The 5,500-nt window shown below is 39.5% G+C and overlaps 2 pseudogenes; both read right to left on the minus strand.

Annotated features, from left to right (window-relative positions):
* Window positions 1-4,748: 4,748 nt before the first annotated feature.
* On the minus strand, window positions 4,749-4,831 carry LOC123140270 (uncharacterized; annotated as a pseudogene).
* A 99-nt stretch (window positions 4,832-4,930) lies between these two features.
* Window positions 4,931-5,015, minus strand: LOC123140269 (uncharacterized; annotated as a pseudogene).
* Window positions 5,016-5,500: the final 485 nt, after the last annotated feature.

Consider the following 5,500-nt stretch of genomic DNA (forward strand, 5'->3'; position numbering starts at 1 on the left):
GCGGGCTTGGCCGTTCCTAGCTAGTGGTTGAATCTTGGAAACAAATTGATGTTTCTCTGATTAAATAGATATTTATGTACCTATAAATGATTTTTGGAAAAAATAAAGAGGAAACTATGAGGCAGCTGCAGTTCAAATTTGGCCCGGTTCCTACTGAATTGGCAGAAATTAGTCTTTTTCACATAGGCGGGTCAAGGCTTTTGACACCCAAAAATTTGGTAAATTATGCATTAAATATTTCCTAGTGTTTTATAAAATTAATTTTGTCCAATTTTGCAAGAAATATATGGTAGGTCCTTTACAAAAAAACTCATTTCAGTCACTCGAAAAATGTAAAATGAAATTTCCGTGCAAAGAAAATGAAAACTCCCTTAGGAAACATTATTTGGAATTCCAAGATTCACCCTTGTGCACAATATGAGATCATTTGAAGAAAGTATGCCATGAATGTGGCCGTAAGATTGATCATTTGACTTGAAAGCCATGAATCTTCACGCATGATAGCTCATTTCTGACAACACTTTTCAAAAATAATTGCCGTATTACAAGTTTATTATTTTTCCTAGTAACTTGGTCACATGTAATGACACAATGCGAACGTTATCCAATTTTTTGATTTTTTTGTGAATTTTTTATGCCTGTTTCAAAATGCGGTCAAAACGGCGGGCTTAACCGTTCCTAGCTAGTGGTTGAATCTTGAAAAAGTTTAGATTTTTCTTTGATTAAATAGATACTTATGTACCTATAAATGATTTTTAGAAAAAATAAAGAGCAAACTATGAGGCAGTTGCAGTTCAAATGTGACCCGCTTCCAACTGAATCGCCAGAAATTTGTCTTTTCACCAGAGGTGGATCAAGGCTTTTGAAACCCAACCATTTGATCGATTGTGCATTAAATATGGCGTAGTAAACTTGCGACCATCACTATTAGTCACTGAAAGGTCATTGTTTTTCATTGGCGACCTTTTTTTAAACAAAAACAGATGGTCAAAAGATGGCAGTTGTAAACTGAAATTAATGACCTTCTTTGTGAGAAGGTCGTGGAAGGCAACGACCAAAACAAAAGGTCATTAAACCCATGCCCTTTTGTTTTGGTCGCTAGTTGTCTGCCCAGGCCACATCGGATCCGACGTGGCAAGCTCACATGGCAAATTTGCAACCAAATGAAAAGGTAGTTGACAAGAATCAGCCCGGTCAGATTCGACGCTTTACATGGGCGAGGCCCAAATGAAAAGGCAACATTTTAGCATTTTTATTTTTGTGTTGTCGCCTTTTTGTCTCAACAGTTTCATTTTTCTTTTTTATAAAATGGGTCCCTGTTTTGAGGTTCTGGTAACTGGGTCCTAGCTGTCAGGATCATATTCTTCATTTTTTTCAACTTAACAAAAATAAATACCCAATATGGCGGAGTCACTGGACAAAACAATTCTACAAGTAACACTTCAAATATTATCAACCAGATTCAATACAAAGCTTGTGCTGTACAATCACGTAATAAGCTCTAACATACACTTTGCAAGCTCTGCAAGTGTAATAACAGTATGCCAGTCACAGCTACAAGCTCCACAAGTTCAATAATGAGATACAGTATTTTACAAGCTCTACAACTGTTATGTTCTTCAGCATGGAGCTCCTTCAACAGCTTTACTGGACAATGATACGTCTCCAATGTATCTATAATTTTTGATTGTTCCATGCTATTATATATTCGGTTTTGGAGGTTTAATGGGCTTATTTATACACTTTTATATTATTTTTGGGAGTAACCTATTAACAGGAGTCTCATCCCAAATTGTTATTTTTTTTGCATATTTTCGTGTTTCGCAGAAAAAGGATATCAAACGGAGTCCAAACAGAATGAAACCTTCGGCAGCGTGATTTTTGGAACAAACATGATCCAGAGGACATGGAGTGGAGGTCAAGCAACCAACGAGGTGGCCACGAGGCAGGGGGCACGCCCACCCCCTAGATGCGCCCTCTACCCTCGTGGGCCCCTCATGGCTCTACCGACCTACTTCTTCCTCCTATATATACCTACGTACCCCCAAACCATCGAAGAGCACCACGAAAACCTAATTCCACCGCCGCAACCTTCTGTACCCGTGAGATCCCATTTTGGGACCTTTTCCAGCGTCCTGTCGGAGGGGGCATCAATCACAGAGGGCTTCTACATCAACACCATAGCCTCTTCGATGATGTGTGAGTAGTTTACCTCAGACCTTCGGGTCCATAGTTATTAGCTAGATGGCTTCTTCTCTCTCTTTGGATCCCAATACAATGTCCTCCTCAATTCTCTTGGAGATCTATTAGATGTAATCTTCTTTTGCGATGTATTTTTCGAGATCCGATGAATTGTGGGTTTATGATCAAGATTATCTATAAATGATATTTGAATCTTCTCTTAATTCTTTTATGTATGATTGGTTATCTTTGCAAGTCTCTTTGAATTATCAGTTTGGTTTGGCCTACTAGATTGATCTTTCTTGCAATGGGAGAAGTGCTTAGCTTTGGGTTCAATCTTCGGTGCTCGATCCCAGTGACAGTAGGGGAAACGACACATATTTTATTGTTGCCATCGAGGATATAAAGATGGGGTTTATATCATATTGCATGAGTTTAACCCTCTACATCATGTCATCTTGCTTGAAGCGTTACTCCGTTCTTATGAACTTAATACTCTAGATGCATGCTGGATAGCGGTCGATGTGTGGAATAATAGTAGTAGATGCAGGCAGGAGTGGGTCTACTTGTCACGGACGTGATGCCTAGATATTCTCATAACTATGCTCAATTCTATCAATTGCTCGACAGTAATTCGTTCACCCACCGTAATACTTATGCTCTTGAGATAAACAACTAGTGAAACCTATGGCCCCCGACTCTATTTTCCATCATATTAATCTCATTATTTCCATTGTTTTTTACTTTGCTTTCTTTAGTTTTACTCTTTATCACAAAAATACCAAAAATGTTATCTTATCATCTCTATCAGATCTCACTCTCGTAAGTGACCATGAAGGGATTGACAACCCCTTTATCGCGTTGGTTGCGAGGTTCTTATTTGTTTGTGTAGGTGCAAGGGACTTGAGCGTGACCTCCTACTGAATTGATACCTTGGTTCTCAAAAACTGAGGGAAATACTTACGCTACTTTACTGCATCACCCTTTCCTCTTCAAGGGAAAACCAACGTAGTGCTCAAGAGGTAGCACACAACCTGTTACATGCATCAACAGCAAAGAATAAAAAGAAACTAGAGCCAATATATCATGAGAAGACCTTTCAAAAAAGGACAGTTATTAAGAATGCCAACACAAATTCAGCTAGTACCATGCTTTTTGTTCTCCAGCTAGTTAAAATGAGATACTCATTCATACAAGAAAATAGAGACACAATATGAAAATTCATTGCACAAGTGCAGGTGATGCAAAATACTTCACTGCCACACATTGCACCTAAACTTCACAGAAGATATAATTATAAAATCTAGTTTGCTGCTACTGACATTGGAAAACTGATGTGGGTTTGTTTTAATCGTAGAAGATAGAACTGATAACATTAGTTTGCTGCAAATCTATCGCAGATTTGTTTTAATCGCGGAAGATAAAATTGTTAAAATTTATTTTACTCTACTGTCATTCAATAACTGCAACTACAGCGGAAACAAGTTCTCAAACTCAGAGAGCCGACGTGCATGGACTTGTGCATCAGATGACAGAGTCATTGGACTATCATCAGTACCGAATTCCCAAACTCAATATAAAACAAGAGAAGTAACAGCTAACTGAAAAGGTATATGAAGACAAGGAGTGAGCATAAACAGTGATTTTATTTACTTTTACTTGTTAGTTGAGGGGTAATGCACAAGGAGTCGCAAGTATCTGAAAAATTGACACACGTGAGCTAGGAAGCAAGCATTGGATCAAAATTGGAAAGCGTACGTGACTACATACAACATCTGATTATATAAGCAACTGTACAACACAGCTATGTGCTAATTGCAGGCCCCGTTTGGATGCAAAGTATTTTCAAAGCATTACTAGAATACCATAGATTTTGAAAAACTGTAGTTTTGAATACTTTGAGGCGTTTGGCTATACCAAAAACTTCAATTTCATAAACAGTGGTATTGTTGTTACTGTGGTTCTCTTGGAGTATTAAAAAAGTGGTCTGGACCTCTTTTTCTCAAACTGAGGAAAAGTCGCTTGTATCATTGCTGGTTGACTACCGTGCAGCTTGGTTCACAAGCATAACTAACCACATGTAAGTATCCTTTCAATGGCATGCACCACACTAATTAAAATAGGATAATGATTCCTATTCTTTGTAATTAGCTACTGCCAATCACGTCTGCAACTTCCTAGCTCAGCGGTCAGAAGACCATACAGTGTTGCATGCAGCCGGCCGGCACACACTATTTTGTGTAGCTCCGTAGGTTTAGTATAAGTCAGATTAAGTTGTGTGACTATCGATCAAAACTACAGTAAAACAACATTAGCCAAACGCATCAAAACTACAGTAGTATTCATTGCCCACGCATTGCAATACGGAAGCTTTGAGATACTATGGTATTTTAAATACAGCACTGCCAAACTAGGTCCAGCCGATGACTACACAGCAGCAACTACTTCAGACATTGGCTCGAGAAATGCTTATCTTATTTATTCTTCAATGACGTAAAAAGAAATGACAACACGGCACCAACAACAGTAGACTCTCACCCAACTAATATACTAGAACTAGATCAACCAAGCATCAGTTTTAAAAAGCTCGGTTTAAGATACGTCAACGACGTAAAATCTCAGTAGCATCTCCTTGTAACATCATATGGTCAGCTGACAAACGATTCACATGCAACTCCTCTACATTATATCACACCAACACACAGAGCTGCATCTCTAGATGAGGAACAAAAAAACATTGATGGCATGCTAGGCATCAGTTTTAAAAAGCTCAATTTTAGATCATCAAAGACCGGAAAGGCCACATCAGTCTAAATGTTTCACATCCTTTGCCTAGCACAACATCATCATCGTCACGGAATTTCCCTAAACAGTCAGCTATCCACAAAAACATAGTGACCCACATCACCAACGAGCTACTGTGATCATGTAAGGACCAGATACTATGTAGAGCTACTAAGCAAATGGGATCGGGTGGAAGGGCAAAGAGAGGGAGGTGGCTACCTACTCCACAAGGGAACTTCCTGGTGGTGATGTTGAGCAGCATCCTGACGGGGCCCTTGACCTTGAGCTCTTCTCCTTGGCGCCCTTCACCAGATCCGAGGTCACTGTTCAACACACGCACGCACAAACGCATCAGATCGGAGATGCACAAATCCAGCCAAATTAGAAAAGAAAAGAAACATCTATTTCGGTGGCGATGCAGTAAACGAGGCAAGCAGAGCAGAGCACATGACCTTCTGTGGCACGCCGTCATGGTCGTACTGGATGATGCCCTCCTCGCCGAGCTTGAGGTCAGACTCGACTATGTTCGTCAAGC

Source organism: Triticum aestivum, chromosome 6B (assembly GCF_018294505.1).
Source record: "Triticum aestivum cultivar Chinese Spring chromosome 6B, IWGSC CS RefSeq v2.1, whole genome shotgun sequence".
NCBI classification, from domain to species: domain Eukaryota; kingdom Viridiplantae; phylum Streptophyta; class Magnoliopsida; order Poales; family Poaceae; genus Triticum; species Triticum aestivum.